Source organism: Myxine glutinosa, chromosome 5 (assembly GCF_964187855.1).
Source record: "Myxine glutinosa chromosome 5, kmMyxGlut1.1, whole genome shotgun sequence".
NCBI classification, from domain to species: Eukaryota; Metazoa; Chordata; class Myxini; order Myxiniformes; family Myxinidae; genus Myxine; species Myxine glutinosa.
In genome coordinates this window covers 114,322,369-114,342,398 of record NC_136265.1, presented here as the reverse complement: position 1 = coordinate 114,342,398, position 20,030 = coordinate 114,322,369, and the positions used below count along the sequence as shown (strand labels likewise).

At 43.3% G+C, this 20,030-nt stretch overlaps 1 protein-coding gene across 8 annotated transcripts in view; it reads right to left on the bottom strand.

Annotated features, from left to right (window-relative positions):
* The window catches only part of LOC137427213 (sentrin-specific protease 6), a 224,412-nt gene that overhangs the window by 130,614 nt on the left and 73,768 nt on the right, over positions 1-20,030 (bottom strand). The window contains exon 1 of one of the 8 annotated variants that reach the window (XM_068116495.2): positions 18,867-18,882. The exons of the other annotated variants lie outside the window; for them this stretch is intronic. The gene's annotated coding sequence lies outside the window, so the exon portion shown is untranslated. Of the gene's footprint in view, positions 1-18,866; positions 18,883-20,030 lie in introns of those variants that run through there. 8 annotated transcript variants of the gene reach the window in all.

Below are 20,030 nucleotides of genomic sequence, written 5' to 3'. Positions count from 1 at the left end.
AGTCTGAGCTGTCTTTCTTCTGATTCTATCCGGGCCAATTCCAAGGCTTCACTCCTCAATCTTACCCACGGTTCTAAAACCATGCGACTGACAATAGCCGAAGCAATCTCCACCTTTTCCATGCTAGATGTCCCACTAACCCCAAGATGATCAGCTACAGCTCGTAACTCTACCTTACTACGTAACTCTACCTTACTTACTACTCTACCTTAATACGTAACAGTTCTACATCTTGCACTGATAGCCCCTTCTTCTCCAAAAATTCCTTCACTTCAAAATCCATCTCCTCAGCCATGGTGTACGACTGCAGTATAAATACCAGCACCGTAAACAAAAGTCAAATTATCTGCCAATGAGAAAACTTACAAATGCGGAAAAAAAAATAAAATCCAACACAAGTATCATATAATCCAGCTCCCGGACGAGCCCCCAATTTGTTACAGCCTGAAGCACACCAAGCCAAGCCTTCAATCACACTGTCTTTATTTATGGATTATCGCACGGAAATCTCTTCCTACACATCAAACAAAGAAGGGAGAAAAGAGGGAAAACCCCAAATAGGCCAGTCAAGAGTAGGCAGGTCCAAGAGTAGGCAGGTCCAAGAGCAGGCAGGTCCAAGAGCAGGCCGGTCCAAGAGCAGGCCGGTCCAAGAGCAGGCCGGTCCAAGAGCAGGCCGGTCCAAGAGCAGGCCGGTCCAAGAGCAGGCCGGTCCAAGAGCAGGCCGGTCCAAGAGCAGGCCGGTCCGAGAGCAGGCCGGTCCGAGAGCAGGCCGGTCCGAGAGCAGGCCGGTCCGAGAGCAGGCCGGTCCGAGAGCAGGCCGGTCCGAGAGCAGGCCGGTCCGAGAGCAGGCCGGTCCGAGAGCAGGCCGGTCCGAGAGCAGGCCGGTCCAAGAGTAGGCCGGTCCAAGAGTAGGCCGGTCCAAGAGTAAGCCGGTCCAAGAGTAGGCCCCAAGGCAGGCCCAACAGTAGGCCCCGTAGTAGGCCCCAAGGCAGGCCCGAGGGCAGGCCCCGTAGTAGACCCCACGGCAGGCCCAACAGTAGGCCCCAGGGCAGGCCCAGTGGTAGGCCCCAGTGCAGGCCAAGCACGAGAGGGTAGGAGTAGGCAAGTCCACAAGTAGGACCCAAGGCAGGCCCCAGTGGTAGGCAGCAAGAGTTCGATCAACGTCACCCTTCAGGTAGAGAGATTGCAGCTGGACACTCCACAACCCCCGAAAAAGCACTCTGCCATAAGCCCTCCTCCAAAATGGCCACTCACTCCTCTGAATCACCTTACTGGCCACTCCCTGCTAAACAGCCAATGATAGGCTTTATACACATGGACCAAACCACTTGGTCTAACTCACAGGGGGGTGTGGGGGAAGGAAGAAGAAAAAGGTCACAAACCGTAACAATATGTTGAGGTCAACATAGGCCAAAAGCTCAACATAGATCAAATTTCGAAAATTGTCAATTTTCATCTGATTGACAACACTTGGAGGATTTGCATATCAGGCCACTGAATTCAACCAAGTATTTTTGATGTCAACAAATGTCGGGAATCGAACCTATATAATGACATGGTAACTCTTAATACTCCCTTTGTAATTGTACTTTGCAGGGACCATAAAATAATATAGTCTTGTAACATTTATAACCAATTTGGGAGAAATGGATCCATATATGGGACTTATAACATGTACTATTTATAGTTAAACTCGTTGTGACCTCTTTGCTAATGATAAAAAGGTATTTTCTTTGCAATTGCAGCGCCTTGGGGAATGCAAACCGCGCGCCCGAACACAATATATTATGCGTGGGCCCTGTGTGTTTTCTCGCGGCACGACTTTCACAAAGGCCTGGACTCACTCACCGTCTGTTAGATTGGCTCCGAGGGAGTTCTTTTCCGGGCAAACGGCCGGATCCTACTGATAGTTAAAAGTCGTAAACATCTCTGAACTCTCTGTCTTTCTCTGCCTCTGCTTTGCCACCTGGTACATGTAACGTTTTATGACTGTTGTAATCTGATGTCGAATTGTACTTCTACATGCACAGCACGATTCTGCTTTCGAGAGGTTTTGGCGATCGTCTCGGGTTTGTCCACCTCGTCAGAATCTTCTCTCCACGGCCGTGTTCCTCGGTTGACCTTTAATAAACCACTGATTCTTCAAACTGGAACGACTGGACCTTGGTCTTCATTTCTGGCGCGGGAGTTGGCCGTTCGGATCCAGCACAAAGGCCAAGTTTCTAAAATCATCAATATTCATCAGATTGATTTGAAATTTAAAGAGGATTTACATGTCAGGTCACTGATTTCAACCAAGTATTTTTGAGGTCAACATAGGCCAAAAGGTCACCAGAGGCCAAATTTCTAAAATCCTCAATTTTCATCCAATTAACTTGAAGAGGACTTGCATATCTGGTCACTGAATTCAACCACCAATTATTTTTGAGGTCATCATCGGTCAACAACTTATATTATAACTAGTATATACGCATCGCTACAGAGGAATGGACTTGTATGAGCTGAGTCTAATGACTGTACCCGAGTTGCTGTGTTGTCATGATTTACCCAAATCAAAATACAAACAATTACTCGTATTTTGCACAAATTTATTTGTAGTGTTTGTGATATTACAATTTTATAAGCAATTTAAGTTGAAGATTTAGGTTCAAAAATAAAAAAATAAATGAAAAAAAGGAACTCTTCAGGACATACACGGAAGGGGTATGGGCAGACTGGAAGTTTGAGCCGATATCACAAAAGTTTGAGGGAGTAGTTCAGTGACGTGACAGACACTGCACAAATATGTGTACCGTATATTAAATACTTGACCTCACCACCACGTTATTCAAAACACCTCACCACTATACAATTCAAAACACCTCACCACCACACATAATTAAAAACGGCTAACCAACACACGTAATAGAAAACACCTCACAACCACGAAATTCAAAGCAACTCACCACAACGTATTTGAAAACACCTCACAACCACGTAATTAAAACACCTCAGTACCCCATAATTCAAAACACCTCACCACCACATAATTCAAAACACCTCACCACCAAATAAACAATAAGTTTGAGGGAGGAGTTCAGTGACAACACAGACACTGCCCAGATATGTAGATATATAGATAGATGACTGTACCTGAGTTGCTGTGATGTCATGATTTACAACAATAATAATAGAAACAATTATTTTGCACAAATGTATTGGTCAATTTTACCAAATTTTCATTCGTCTTCACAGCCTTGTAGCATACCTGCCTGCCTGCTGGACTCGAGGGGATATTTTGGGTCCTCTGTCTTTTGGGTCGTTGGGGACTTGTGGGTCATGAAGGACTTTTGGGTCAACAAGGACTTTTGGGTCATCTGGGTCCTCGGGGACTTTTGGGTCCTCAGGGACTGTTAAGGGTTTTGGGTCCTCAAGGACATGTTAGGTCCTTGGGGACTCTTAGGTCCTCGGGAACATTTGGATAATCAAGGACTTGTTGGGTCCTTGGGGACGTTTGGGTCTTTAAGGACTTTTGGGTGTGAAAGTCCAAATTGACTTCCTACTGTTAATCTGAGATATATATATATATATATATATATATATATATATATATATATATATATATATATATATATATATATATATATATATACAGTGGAACCTTGACTTACGAGTGCCCCAACTTACGAGTTTTTCGAGATACAAGCCGTCGCTCGGGCGGTTTATTGCTTTGAGATGCGAGCCGAGATTTGAGTTACGAGCTTTCGCCACCCGGTCACGTGGTTATCTTTCCGTGAAAGTACAGTATCTGTCGTATATCGCTGCATTTTTGTTTTCGCATGTTTCTTTATTTTGAGTTTACGCCGCCAGGTGGGTTCCGGTCACGTGGTTATCTTGACGTGCACGTACAGTATCTCTGTCGTATAGCGCTGCATTTTTGTTTTCGCATGTTTCTTTATTTTGAGTTTACGCCGCCAGGTGGGTTCCGGTCACGTGGTTATCTTGACGTGCACGTACAGTATCTCTGTCGTATAGCGCTGCATTTTTGTTTTCGCATGTTTCTTTATTTTGAGTTTACGCCGCCAGGTGGGTTCCGGTCACGTGGTTATCTTGACGTGCACGTACAGTATCTCTGCCGTCAACTTGTTCAGAGTGCCGGCGATAGCTCGCCTTCTCTTTGTGGAAAACACGGTACTGAGAAGAAGAAGAGGATGATGTGCTTGGATATAAAACACGCAATCGTCGAAAAACATGAGTGAGGTGCCGAGGAGGACGTATATAACAGCAGAGGAGAAGAGCATGCCAGGCCACAACTTGTTCAGAGTGCCGGCGATAGCTCGCCTTCTCTTTGTGGAAAACACGGTACTGAGAAGAAGAAGAGGATGATGTGCTTGGATATAAAACACGCAATCGTCGAAAAACATGAGCGAGGTGCCGAGGAGGACGTATATAACAGCAGAGGAGAAGAGCATGCCAGGCCACAACTTGTTCAGAGTGCCGGCGATAGCTCGCCTTCTCTTTGTGGAAAACACGGTGAGATCCTTAACATCCAACAACTAATGGGACGCAAACGGGGCGCCCAGTTTAGCGGTACACACATTGATGAATCACCCTGCCTGTGATTCACCCATGACAGGTTATAGCTAGGTCGGGATTCAAACCCAGGCTGGACAGTTTAGACTTTAGAGTCAAGTGTGCGTACCTCCAGTCCAGGCCATCCTGCCAGCTTGTATGCTGCATACAGGTGAAATATAAAGCGCGAGATATTTTTATATATACTGTATATTTAAAAAAAAATTGGTGTGGTTTTTGGCGGGCTGGAACGGATTAATAGCATTTCAATGCATTTCAATGGGGAAATTTGATTTGAGATACGAGCAATTTGAGTTACGAGCTCGGTCACAGAACGAATTAAACTCGTAAGTCAAGGTTCCACTGTATATATATATATATATATATATATATATATATATATATATATATATACATATATATATACATATACATATACATATATATATACATATATATATATATATATATATATATATATATATATATATATATATATATATATATATATATATGTATATATATAAATAAATAAATAAATAAATAAATATCTATATATATCTATATATATCTATATATATATATATCTATATATATATCTATATATATATATATATCTATATATATATATATATATATATATATATATATATATATATATATATATATATATATATATATTGTTGTGGATATGAGAATTGTGTTTTTTTTGTGTTGATGTAAAATATCACCCTCCTTCCTCCATTTGTTGTGTATAAAGGCCAAAGGTCGTTCCCGTTAGTTATTCCATAAACAATCACGTCGCCAATCATAGATTTCCTCCTTGTTCGGTAGTTATCTCCTTATTATGTGTATTAGATTAAGGCTGTGTCTTCCATTAATTGATACTCCATTGCACCGAAGTCAAATAAGCTAGGTCCCCTTTCGTTTTCATCCCAGCGGTGCGAGTGGTTTTCCATCGCCGCAAGACTCCATTAGCCATGAGGTAACCTCGGAGAAGAAGGGGGAGGAGCCAAATCATGGGCGTTGCCCGCCCATCGTCATCAAAAGGGTTGAGCCAGCGAGCCCTGACCAGCCAACCAGGGCTGGGGAAATACCATCACGGGCGTGGCGCGGGTTGATCTGAAAGCGCGTTATAAAAGCGCCCGCGCAAGCATTTTGGGAGATGCGGCAGATGGGTTCAGATGCGTCAGAGAGTCGGCAGTCCACCGGGAGAGAGCTGAGTGGAGTTGTTCAGTTCAGTGGAGGAAGAGCAGTGAGGTCAAGCGCAGGAGGCGGAGGACGCGTGAGACAGCTGCCGGTGTGAAACCGAATACGTGGAGCTGCCGGCTCCTCGCTGCCAGCCCGAAGCGGGCTGTGTTTGCCGGGTTTTCGCCTCGACCCCAAAGCGTGGATCGGAGCGCTGCGCTCGAAGTTGGACCTCGACGCCTACTATCTGCCGGGACCCTCCTTCCAGTCCTTCATCCCTGCCATTCCATCCTTCTTGTGTATGTGAGTTTGTTCTGTCTTTGTCTTGTCCTTGGGGTATAAGTTAAGCCTGTTTAGTTAAGCTAGAGTTTCACTGTGTCCTTCTGGTCCATCCCTCTTTCTACATTATTTTATTATCCTTCCTTCTTCCTTGGTTTCTTTTGGTTGTAAATAGTAGTAATAAATAATAGTCGCATTTCCAACCTTTTGCCTTCGTCTTCCTCTTCTTCACATCCGTCGTCTTTGTCTTTTCCCCATTGAAAACCTGTGACACGATTTGGCCAACGTTCAAGGATCGGGTCTCGTCATTGTTAATAGTTCGTGCCGCGGTTGCTAAAACCGCTCGGCAATTAACATCTGTCCGCGGTACGAACGGGGCTGTGCCGCCGGCCTTTCCGGAGGTCGCTGTACAGAGTCAGGGACCACGTCGGTCAGTCATAAACGAGGGGACTAATCCCCCCTCGAAAAGGGGAACCGAGGCCGACGTTGGGTTCCGCAACAATATATATCTATATATAAAGCAGTAAAGTATGTTTGTTTGTTTGTCCTCTTATAACTCGAGAACTACTCATCGCAGAGCAAAACCAAAGGAATATTCAGAATCAGTACGTCTCAGAGCAACTACAGCACACTTAAAATTAAAAAAACTTTGCGTTTTAAAATTATGGCGTCATCAGCTTATTTCGGAACGTTAATTTTTCAACTTCATATTCGGAATCAGTACGTCCCAGAGAACAGCACACCTGAAATGTTAAAAAAACCTTCGGGTTTTAAAATTATGACGTCATCAGCGTATTTTGTAACGTTAATTTTTCAACTTTGACGACAATAACTTCCGACTTCCGGGTTCGGAATGCGGGACCAATGCCATTTGACAGGGAATAAAAAATAAATGCGACATTCAATTGACGACAATGACTTCCGACTCGACTCCCCCCTCTTCTCCCCTCTTCGCCCCTCCCTCCCCCCTCCCACCTCTTCTCCCCTCCCCCCTCTTCTCCCCTCCCCCCCTCTTCTCCCCTCCCCCCCCTCTTCTCCCCTCCCCCCCTCTTTTCCCCTCCCCACCCTCTCCTCCCCTCCCCCCCCCCGTTCCCCTCACCTCCCCGTTCCCTTCCCCTCCCCCCCCCGTTCCCTTCCCCTCCCCCCCCCCCCGTTCCCTTCCCCTCCCCCCCCCCGTTCCCTTCCCCTCCCCTTCCTCCTCCCCTCCCTTCCCCCGCCCGGCAATGCCGGGTACTTCTGCTCGTATATATATATATATATATATACAGACTTGGCAATTAATATGGAATTTTTTTTTTTTTCTTGACTTGGGTTTACTTTCTGAACTCAGTATATCAATCTGGTGAGTTTCTTTTACCCTTCGGTGATGTCTTTGTTGAAAGAACCATGTCACTGATTGTCTTTCGCAGCAAGAAGTCAATAACAGGATTATATCACAGGTGGCGTGACAAAATGTAAGGGCAGGTACATTTGACGATTGGCTTCACAATCGGGTATACAAGGGTTGTTGCATTCTGTATTAGTGGAAAACAACTGCTGCACGTCTACAAAAGTTATTGCCGCTTCCTCTGGAGATGGTCCGTCAACTTGACAATGCTGTTTGTCATGGAGTGGTGGCTTTACGAAATTCTGGCATGAAACAGTGTGCTATTGCTCGGCAGTATGGCATCACTCAAGGTCAGGTGTCAAAGATCCTGAAACGAAATGCTCAGAGGGGTGTCCCTACTCCAATACCGAGGCCAGGACGTCCATGCAGAACCACAAGGAGAGATGACCGCCAGCTGCACCGGTTAGTCTGCAATGGCCGTACCAAGTCAGCTAATCGGCTTAGGGCTGAGTGGCAGCAACTGACAAATGTGCCTGTATCCGGAAGGCTAGTCAACCAACGACTGGTTCAAGCAGGCTATCGTGCCAGGCGTCCCCTGAGAAAGCCACGCCTGACCAGACAACACAGCCAGCACCGATTGCAGTGGGCCAGAGAGCACCGTCAATGGCAGCCAGGACACTGGAATCACGTGACCTTCAGTGACGAGTCTAGATTTCTGGTCTATCGTCAAGATGGCCACGTCCGAGTGCGCAGACAAGTGCATGAAGCTCACAACGAAGATTGTATAGTGCCAAGAGTCCAAGCTGGAGGTGGTGGGTTGACCGTTTGGGCTGCTTTTCATACAGGGGGCAAAACTGACCTGGTTGTTCTGAATGGAAACCTGAACCAGTTCAAGTACAGGGTCATTCTGGAAGAAACATTGCTTCCATTTGCTCGTGCAGGCTTTCGAGGAAACTTTGTCTTCCAAGATGACAATGCACGGCCTCATCGTGCTCGCGTGATCCAACACTTTCTTGCTGACCGTGGTGTTGAGCATATGGAGTGGCCTGCCATGTCCCCGGATATGAATCCGATAGAGAACTTGTGGGCAGCATTAACGCATCAAATCGACAACTTGGACCAGCAGCCGACCTCTGTGCGTGAATTGCAGCAGACTATTGTCACTGCATGGCAAGCGATTCCTGTCCAAACCTTGGCAAATCTCGTGAACAGCATGCCTCGACGTGTACGTGCTCTCCTGAATATGCTCGTGGGGGTTACACGAAATACTGAACTGTAATTTTACTGTCCGTAATCCCAGTCATAATTTAGCTTTTGTTTTTGTCGAGATTTTTTTTGGCTAAAGTGCAAAATAAAGAGATACTTCTGGAAAACGTACAGAAGTTTAACACAGTACTGTCCGTGAATTGAGTTCGATATCAGTTTACATCACTTTCAAGGATCAATTTATTTGCTTCGAAATGTCAAATGTGGTTTTTGTTTCTTTTAAAGGTCACATTAACAAAATCTAGAATAATTTCAACATAATTGCAATGAACTTTTGGTTCTAGGTCATCTTGAAAAGTAAGTTCACCCCCACAAAAAAAATATTCCATATTAAATGCCAAGTCTGTATATACATACATACATACATACATACATACATACATACATACATACATACAGTAATACATACAGTAATACCCCGGCCTACGTCAATAATTGGTTCCATAAGCGGTGACGTAACTCGGTTTTTGATGTAAACCGGGCGTAATGTCTTAAAATGCCTTAAAATGAAGACAAACACCGTAATTCGTAAAACTAGAGTAAATAACTGGAGGAGGCTGCGGCTTCGCCCTGAATCTTTGCCGCTCCCCGTCGGGAATCCCTCCGTTGTTTTCTATCGGTCGGGTCTTCTCCTCGAACGGGGTGACCGGCACGGACGTGTCGACCGTGAGCTGGCTTGTGTGCCGAGTGGCTCCGCGGCCCGCTTCACCACGGCGTGCTTTACCCAACGTGTCCGAGCAGTTTCACCGGTGGTCATGTCGTGTCGTCTGTGACGTACGAATGAGCTCAGGGTTCCGTGAACCCGGCCGCCCCGGGATCGACGCTCACCCCCAAGTCGTAGGTGTGCCCCGTCTTTCCTCGAGCGGCCGAAGTTGCTTGCTTCTTTATTTTTGGACGATGCAATATACGCAGAAACGACGACGTACAGGCAGGCATTTGCAAATCCATGCACATGTGCACATGCACACGTCGATCGGTTCTTTACAAGGATATGCATCAAGGGTATCTACTTGGTATATCTACTACAAAAGTGTAGCCGCACAGCTCAGGGTTCCTGCACACTCCCCTCAACAAAGGATATGGGTCCATGAGTGGGGAGGAAAGACAAAGCAGAGGTTAGCAGGGGTAAGGGCGCAAGGGTACACGTCAAAACAAGGTAATGCAACATGAGGGGCGTGGGAGAGCGAGCGGAGAAAGCTCGTCCCTAGCCGTTTGTCACCCCCCATGTCAACCTACACGACCCTTGCCCCTCCCCGTATTTACACTTTACAAATTCCCTCTCTACCGTCTTGTCTCTTCTATCCCCCTTTATGCCAAATTCGTTTCCAATCCCTCCCAAGAAGGAAGAGATGGAATAAACACAATGTCTCACCCATGTCATGATGCGTCTTTCATTCCAAATCATCTGCAAAACCTGGTGTGGAGTCCTGTCACCTTGGTGAGTGGATGTGGATGGTGCAAAGAGATTTCATCCTAACTATCCTTCTAATTGACATTAACTCTTTAAACTACCCGGGGTCTTGCCCTGCCAATCAATTGGCCTCTTTACACTATGTGGTTCTAAAAACCAATTCCTATTGACCCACCCTGTGGTGCACTACCAAATTTGGGGTCTCACTCCCCCCTTTTTTCTATCTGTGCCTTCGCACAATTTTGGGGCTGGGTCGTGTGGCTCTACCAGCAGGTCCTACTTACCTGCGCACCTCCACCACTGAAGTCGCCACCCGAGCTTGCCTAGCTCCTTCAACTACCCTAAATCGGGGAAGGCCCTCCTGGCTCTCTCTCACCCCTCTGATATCCTCTCTGGCATTGGGCTACCCAGGTCCTCTCTTAGGATCCTCGGGCCCCACTGAACTCTACACTGAACGCTACCTGGCTCCAAGAGCCTACCTGCGGCCTCACCTGGCCGACAGACTACCAGTGGCGGAGTGCCCATTTAACCATACTCACTAATTAAGCCCACACGACCAGCCATTCCACTCACTCATGCACCCCTCAAAGCAACAACTTGCTACTCCCTGCACCACAGATGTCAATTTCCAAACAATTTACCTACTCCCTCTACCTAACTTTAAACTACCCTCCCCGGGTATTCGTGAAGGGGTCCATCCTCCCCCATTCACTCCTTCGCACCATGCACTCCACACCACTCAATCCACACTACTCACTCCACACACCATTTATTCCCACACACCAAGTATTCTCTCCATTTATCCACTTGCACCCCATGCAAGTCAATCACTCAACACCATTACACATGTCCGCAATACACCACTCATACACTTTCTCCGGTCAGCCCAGACCATTGCCTCATTTCACCAAGTTCAATGATAACCAGATTCTCACACACACAACCATTCTCGACCAATGCCTCATTTCACCAAGCCGAAGAGGCACCCACAATTACACACACACAGCATCATCTAACTAACGACTTCCCTCTAATACTTGTGCTTTCCCTGTCTTCCCTTATACTAAGCACTTCCCTCGTCATTAACATCCTTCTAAGCTGACTACGTCCCCTCGACCTGTATCAATGTCTCTACTTAAATATCGGTCTCCTATTGTCATCCTTCTAAATCCCTAACAATATCCTAGCCTGCCCTCGGCTAGTTCACACTGCCAAACCCCATAAATCTACTGCTCCTTTGCCCCAACGTGAGGGATGGTAGAGCTACCATCCCTCTACATCGGACACTATCTCCCACTATCACCCCCCAGTCCTCTCGCACTATGAGCCCCCGTCATTGGAGGTACTGGGTCCTGCCTATATATATATATATACACAAACGTATACTGTACGTCCGAGCCGGCATCGTCATGTTTCGCCGTTGCCACGTTACGTTGGTTGTTTTACACAGTAAAGGAATAATCACAAAAATACCAGCGAAAGGCAAAGCAAGCACGCAACCGCAGCACAGGACAAAATGCATATGGCGTCGCCTTTGTTTTGAATGAGAATCAGCAGCTACGCGTACGTATACTGTACGTACATTTTTTTTTTATGTGCTTTTTATTGTATTTTAAATTGTTTACGATCGTTAAAACATCAACGTTAAAACAACGATCAACGATCGTTAAAACGTTAAAACATCCAATTGTTTAAATTGTTTAATTTTTTTCACGTCCGTAGGAGTGACGTAAAGTCGCACATAATGACATTCGCTGAACTGAAATTTACTCTAGAAGAGTGGCGTAAAGTCGGATTTGACCTAGGTTGAAATGGCGTAAAACGGGGTATGACTGTGTGTGTGTGTGTGTATATATATATATATAAATATATATATATATATATATATATATATATATATATATATATATATATATATATATATATATATACTGTCATCCCTCGCTATATCGCGCTTCACTTTTCGCGGCTTCGGTACATCGCGGGTTTTTCTCGCTAGTATATGTAAAATTATATATCGGATTTTTCATTATATCGCGGGATTCTGCGGCCTATAGGTATTTTAATTTTTTTAGATTTTAATTTTTTTTGCGTTAAAATAAGCATTTTCTAGCCTAAAAAATTAATAATAATATAAATAAAAATATAACACATTAATTAAAACCTATATTAAAAGAATATTACAGTAAATCGAAATAAAATACGCATTATAAATGATGCGCATTATAAATGATGCGCATACGCATTATAAAATACGCATTACTTAAACAACGATCCTACAAATATTTGTTTATGCGTAGGAAATAATTTAATTATCTTACAACTCTCATCACCATCTAATAAACAAGCGTTACGCCTCGGTCCCCCGTCGGTGAAATGATGCGAGACAAAGTGGAAGACGCAAGGCGGCCATCTTGGATTTTGACATGGCGACCCAATTTTCAATAGCGTTCTTCCTTATGCCTAGATACACCCACACACCAGATTAGAAGTTGGTACTTCGCTTATTTTTCCAAGATATTTCGCTCACAAGGTTGACATGTATATGGTGGTGGCCATCTTGGATTTTGAAGTGGCGACCCAATTTTCAATAGCGTTCTTCCTTATGCGTAGCTACACCCACACACCAGATTAGACGTTGGTACTTCACTTATTTTTCCAAGATATTCCGCTCACAAGGTTCAGACATACATGGCGGTGGCCATCTTGGACTTTGACGTGGCAACCCAATTTTCAATAGGGTTCTTCCTTATGCCTAGATACACCCACACACCAGATTAGAAGTTGGTACTTCGCTTATTTTTCAAGATATTGCGCTCACAAGGTTCAGACATACATGGCGTCAAGACATACATGGTGGCGGCCATCTTGGATTTTGACGTGGGTTGCACCCACACACCAAATTCGAATGCGGTCCTTCGCTTACGCACGCACACTCGCCCGCACGCACACTCGCCCGCACGCCCGGAGGGGAAAACCATAGTCCCCCTTTCGCTCCGCAGTGCGACGGGGGACAATTAACAAAGTATATGTTTGAGTTTGGTTCTTTACCAAGATATTTTAACTGAGCTAAGATAAAATGGTAAACCTCCCTCAATGTTCTTGTTTGAGCGCCTCCAGTGCCACACACCATTTTAAAATTAAAGTATATATTTTCCTGACAACCATCAAAGTTTTCCATCCACTCAAAAATATTTCCATCTTTTTCACCCAACTCACCGGTATTTAAATTAATTCTCTCATTTGTTTTGTGAACTTTTTTTACCAGTTGCCTTTTCAATTATACCTATTTGGTATTTTTCACATTCATTATGTTTTACATTTATATACCAAGGTTGATTACACCTCCACTCTTTAGTCTGGTTGATACTTGGTTCTATCATTTATATAATAGTAAAAATGACAGGGACGCACATAAATACATTAACCATACTCAAACCCTTTTCATTAATCCCCTCACTTTTGAGAAATGACATGTTGTCTAACTTGGATCCCTTCCCAGAATTTTTTTCATTGTTTTGTTTCCTGCACATACACGCCCTGAGTTCTCCGAAACACTGACAGGCAGTTTTAATTCCCTAAAACACATTATAAAAGCCGTCTTCGTTCAATTTTGAACATAGCGAATCGACGAAGATGAGCGTCAACTTGTCCGGTCTTTCCTCTGATGAAGAATATATCAACTCACCAGGATATTGGTAAGTTTCATTTGGTATGAAACTGTTAATGAGAGCTTTGTATGTGATTAATTATATAACTAATTATTTATTTTTCTCTTTATTACAGCAATTCAGGTATTGCAAATGACCTTCATGAGGTCCTGGCAGAGTTTCACGAACTGAATACCAGTTTGAACAACCTCCCTCCGAGATGGAGGTCTCTGAATGAATTCAATGTTTCACCGTTCTTAGAAGATTCATGTGGAAGGTATGATACAAAACAAGCGTTACGCCTAGGTCCCCCGTCGGGGAAGTGATGTGAGTTGACAAAGTGGAAGACGCAGAAAACATGCTATGATATGATATTTCGCTCACAAGGTTCAGACGTACATGGAGGCGGCCATCTTGGATTTTGACGTGGCGACCCAATTTTCAATAGCGTTCTTCCTTATGCCTAGATACACCCACACACCCGATTAGAAGTTGGTACTTCGCTTATTTTTCAAGATATTCCACTCACAAGGTTCAGACATACATGGCGGCCATCTTGGATTTTGACATGGCGACCCAATTTTCAATATCGTTCCTCCTTATGCCTAGATACACCCACACACCAGATTAGAAGTTAGGAGTTCGTTTATTTTTCAAGATATTTCGCTCACAAGGTTCAGACATATATATGGTGGCAGCCATCTTGGATTTTGACGTGGTGACCCAATTTTCAATAGCGTTCTTCCTTTTGCCTAGATACACACACCAGATTAGAAGTTGGTACTTCGCTTATTTTTCAAGATATTTCGCTCACAAGGTTCAGACATATATATGGTGGCAGCCATCTTGGATTTTGACGTGGTGACCCAATTTTCAATAGCGTTCTTCCTTATGCCTAGATACACTCACACCAGATTAGAAGTTGGTACTTCGCTTATTTTTCAAGATATTCAGCTCACAAGGTTCAGACATACATGGCGGCGGTCATCTTGGATTTTGACGTGGCGACCCAATTTTCAATAGGGTTCTTCCTTATGCCTAGATACACCCACACACCAGATTAGAAGTTGGTACTTCACCTATTTTTCAAGATATTCCACTCACAAGGTTCAGACATACAGGGTCCGTCAGAGAGGTGTGACGATTTTCAGAAAACTCGTACACAGTTATTTTTAGTCAAATTTCAATTTTTTTTTTTTTTAAAGACTACATATATAATGCCATGTAATACACTGTAACAAAGACATTTTAAAAATGTAATTCATGTTTGAAAAATGACATCTAAATGGCGGCCGTTCTTGTCCAAGCATTCTTGCAGACGCGCGGAAAAGATCCAGCATTTCTCAGCACAGCAGCATCCCTCAGCAGTTCCAGCATTCTTTCTGCGAACGTAAACCGCCGTACGAAATCATTCTGCTGCAGTTCCTGAACCACCATGATTTTGTACACGTGATAATGAAGGTCCAAGTGCAAAATTCGACGAACTGATCTGTCTGACATCCGTAGAGTGCGAGCGTGCCGTACCGCTGACCGACGAGGGCTGGCCTCCACAGCTTGTCGAACCCTTTCGATGTTTTCCGGGGTCCTAACGGTTCGATCACCTCCCCGAGCTGCTCCCGGCCTCACAGATCCAGTTGTCCTGAAGTTTTTTACCCACTTCAATATTGTGTTTCGAGACGGAACGGCGCCACGTCGACCAACATTGAAGTGAGTACGAAATCTGCGCTGTGTAAGCACCACCGAACTACCCGTTTGAATAAACGTCTCAACAACAAAGACGCGATGTTCAATCGTCCACAGCTCCATGGCTGCTGAAATGGCGCCTAACAACGAGTAACCAACAGCCATCACACATGCGCTAGACCCCCCACTTGCATTGTTATACCCAATTCAAACATGAATTACATTTTTAAAATGTCTTTGCTACAGTGTTTTAAATGGCATTATATATGTAGTCTTTAAAAAAAATAAAAATAGAAATTCAACTAAAAATAACTGTGTACGAGTTTTCTGAAAATCGTCACACCTCCCAGCCGGACCCTGTACATGGCATCAGACATACATGGCGGCGGCCATCTTGGATTTTGACGTGGGTTGCACCTTCACACCAAATTCGAATGCGGTCCTTCGCTTACGCACGCACGCACGCATGCCCGCACGCACGCATGCCCGCACGCACGCACGGACGGACACACAGACGGAGGGGAAAACCATAGTCCCCCTTTCACTCCGCCGTGCGACGGGGGACAATAAAATACGTTGATGTTAAATGAGGCTGCCTTAGAATGTGTGTGTGTGTGTGTGATGTTTTGTCTGACTTCCTTCAGCGCAGTAATTTCTCTTTATTTTTGTCTGCAGTATTAACCTCGAACAAGACACAGACGAGATGTTGCCTCTTGTTCGAAACCACCATCATAGTCTACCCCTGGTAATTCATTAATTCATCTCTCTGACTGGCACCAATACACGGGAGCTGACATTTATTTATTTATTGACAATACGATGCATCTTTTAATCATTCCTCCTCATGTTTTTTTTATTTTTTTTTTAAACAGAATATAACACCTCAAACAAACCCTTCATTAACAGAGATGAGAGTTGAGATCGATGACCACAACCACGACCACGATCTCGATGATCATAACTTTGATTGGGATTATTATGAGATCCTAAAGAGTGGTTATTTACTTCCAACCTGTGATACCCTAAATTTTCAACTCAACGACCTTGACACAAAGCTCGATTTTTTGGAGGTATGGTTTATTTATTATATATCCTCATCCATTTACCTTCTTCTTGCTTCACCCTATATTAATATTGTCTCTCCTCTCTTGTCTTAAACAGAAAGAGATTCAAAGCCTAAAGACATCTGCTGAAACTACCTTTGACTTGTGCTGGGAAGAAACTGATGGCTTGTGCTGGGAAGAAACTGAATATATACCTCAAGAAAAATGTTTTAATAATATAAAGATTTTTATGTTTTCAATATTATATGATTATATTTGCTTTGCCTACAATTATTTAATTCTTAATTATAAAAAGAGAATAAAGGAAAAAAGAGGGGGGAAGTGCACCCCTGCCAACGACCCTATACCCCCCTCATCCCACCCCTCCCCTCCCCTTGTGTGTGTGGGGAAGGTGGGGGTGGGATGAGGGGGATGGAGGGTCAAGGGTGGGGGCGCACAGAGGGGTGGGGGATGATGGGTGTGGTCTGTGTGGGCGTGGTCTGAGTGGGCATGGCTTATGATTTTATTTTTTTTATTACGACTAATTAAATTAACTAATCTGGGTGGGGTGGATAAAAGTATGGATGGTTGTTGTTTAATGGCTTATCAGCTTTGTTTTTTGTAATTCCTGTGAAGAAAATGATCCTAATATTTCTTCTCGATTTAAATCATATAATTTATACGTCCAAGGGACTGTATCCATTACATCAACGATTTTAAATAATTCATTAGTCCATTTTTTTGTGTAACCTTTCTCAAAATGGCTTTTCCATCTGTATATTCTTACAATATCACCAACTTTGAACTTGGGTTTTCTCAAATTAATCTCCTTTTCATATTCTAATTTCGTAAATGATTGACGGTTTTGATTTTGTTGATGAATGAACTGTATTATTGTAATTATCTACAATATTCTGAATTAAAGATATCCACTGTTGAGAACCGAGTTGTGTGAATTTTTTATATAATCTCTCTTTCAAAGTGCGATTAAAACGCTCAATAACAACTGCCTTTCCTTCATTAAAGGTGCTGTATAAGTTAATATCCTCCCCCTTAAGAAATTTCATAAATATTTTGTTATAGAACTCTGTTCCCTCATCAGTTCATAACTTCTTTGGTTTTCTTTTACTTTTACTAAATATTCCACTGAAAGCTAACACAAGAGTAGTACCCCTTTTGTTTTTCAAAGGAACAGCCCAAGCATATCTACTCCTCAAATCAATAACGGTTAAAGCATACCTGTATCCCCTATCATTATTCAATTCAATTAAATCAGCGGACCAGATGTGGTTGGTGTCTTTAGAATAAACTTTCCTTCTTTTAAACTTTGTGATTATAGGTTTATGCAATTCATCAGCCAATAGCTCCTCAGTCTTATTGACATCATTAGAGCCTAATAGTTTTTTGCGGGTGAATAACCAAGACCAAGTTTCAATTTAGCACTTATCATTTTTTTCACAATAAACCTATCAAATTTCTCTCTCAACGTAGGATTTCGCATCAAAGACAAATTATACAACATTTCTCTGTCTGCTTCATGTTTTTCATCCAATGTAGTGGTATTCCCACAATCAATATCATGCTTCATACACACTTCATCAACCCTATTTAGAGGTTTAGACCAAGGTTTAGGATTGTTAGTGTGACATGGTCCTCCCCAACCCCCTGGTCACAATGTACCTCTGAGCCCCGAGAGGAGCCACAGCAGAAAAATATGTTATTCTGTGTCAGAAATCAATAGTGAAACCACACCAATGATTATCAACCAACAAATATTGTATTAACAATCACACAAGAATAACGGTACAACAAATAGCAATGAAAAGGTACACTCAATACATCTTATGATGGCACCATCAACAAGCATAGGATAACTCACGGTGTTCCAAGTGAGTGGAAAAACCTTCCCCAATGTCTCTATATTCCCATCCTCAAGACGAGGTTGACTCGCTCCAGCAATCGCTAGAACAATGTCCAATCGAGACCAGAATCCCGTGCGGATGGCAAGGGCAGTCGCACTGCCGAACCAGCTCTCAGGCGTAGGCGGTCGAAGCGACGCAAAAAGTCACGTGGTACAAAACCAAAAGCAAACTCACGGCGGAATGGGAAATCCCAAAGGCCCCCTCCAGATAGGAACATTCCCGGTTCAGTCGGCGAACCGCCACTTAAACTTCAAACTCAGCGTTGCACACACACATCCCCGACAGACGACAGGATGGTGAAAAAACTGACGCGTAGCCAAGACCTTTTGATGAACAAGGCGCGAGGGTCAAAATGGCCGACGGCTCTTACTTGAGCCGACACGACCCGGCGATGATTCTTCGGAATCGCAACGCCCAAACCTGACCACGCAGATTTTTCAATTCCCCAGCGATAACACCTATCGCAGGAACTCCTTCCAAGGAAATTCAAAGTTCACTCGCGACTTTCATTCGACAACGCTCGCTACGGAGCTGGAAGCTACTCACTTCTTGTCCGGCTTCACTCGCCACGCCCTCGCCTTCCTCTTCTTCTCCGTCTTCCGGTTCCCGATCCGGTATCCTGTTTCATTTAAAATTAACCCTTTTACATTTTGATAATACCAATGACCATTTCACTTAAACAATGATAATAATAATACATAGAACCAGAAGTGTTTCAAGTGGATGAAAACCACAACAGCGGACGTGACGAATCCGTAACAGTTAGCCTCATCTAATCTTTTATCCAAGTTTGTTCCTGGACCACAGAAAGAATGCCCTGGAAGGTGTATTTCCCCTGGAATTCCAGTTGTTGTAAATTTGCTCCCTGACAAAAACGTTTGTATAATCTCCCCCACTTTTATGCTTAGAAATGAATTGACACTTTTTAGAGCCACACACTAAACATATCCCCTTTTCATAAACTCTATTATTTTTACCTTTAACATGCGATATATTTTTCGTATTAGTTTTCTTTTTACACTTAACACAATAACTCATTTATTTATCAGAAAAATTCCGACAGAGTATGAAAACCTTTTTGGTTTTCAACATATACATTTCTATCTTAATTTTTCAAACATAAAGAATCCTTAGGAATGCCTTCACTCTCTCCTCCATTTATTTACAAATAAAACTAACGAAAGTCAAAAACACCAACATCAACCACCACATAATCTTTTCCTTCTTCTTCTTTATCCCCACTTTCTCGTTTAAATCTTATCCCTGAAAGTGATGGAAGAGTTATTCTTGAAACAAATATTTCCATGAGGCTTTTCATTTCTTTATTTTCCTCCTCAGTGCGTTTTGATTTATTTGCTGTAATACCTTCAATCTTTTATTAATCTCACTGATTTCCATCTTTTTATATTTTTCCTCCCTCTCCTCCTTCTCCTCCTCCTCCTTTTTCTCTCTTTCTTCCATCTCCTTTTTCTCTCTTTCCTCCCTCTCCTTTTTCTCTCTTTCTTATCCTCTCCTCCTTCTCCTTTTTCTCTTTCCTCCCTCTCTTCAACTCCTTCCTCATCCCTAGCTACCCTTGAGTTTGAGCCCCAAAGAATATTATACATATATTTGTCAGGATTTTGAGATATTCTTGTATCTATAATTATTTTTCTCATAATAGGATACCAATAAGATTTGTTGATGATTTCTAAAAGAGTTTTATATTTCATA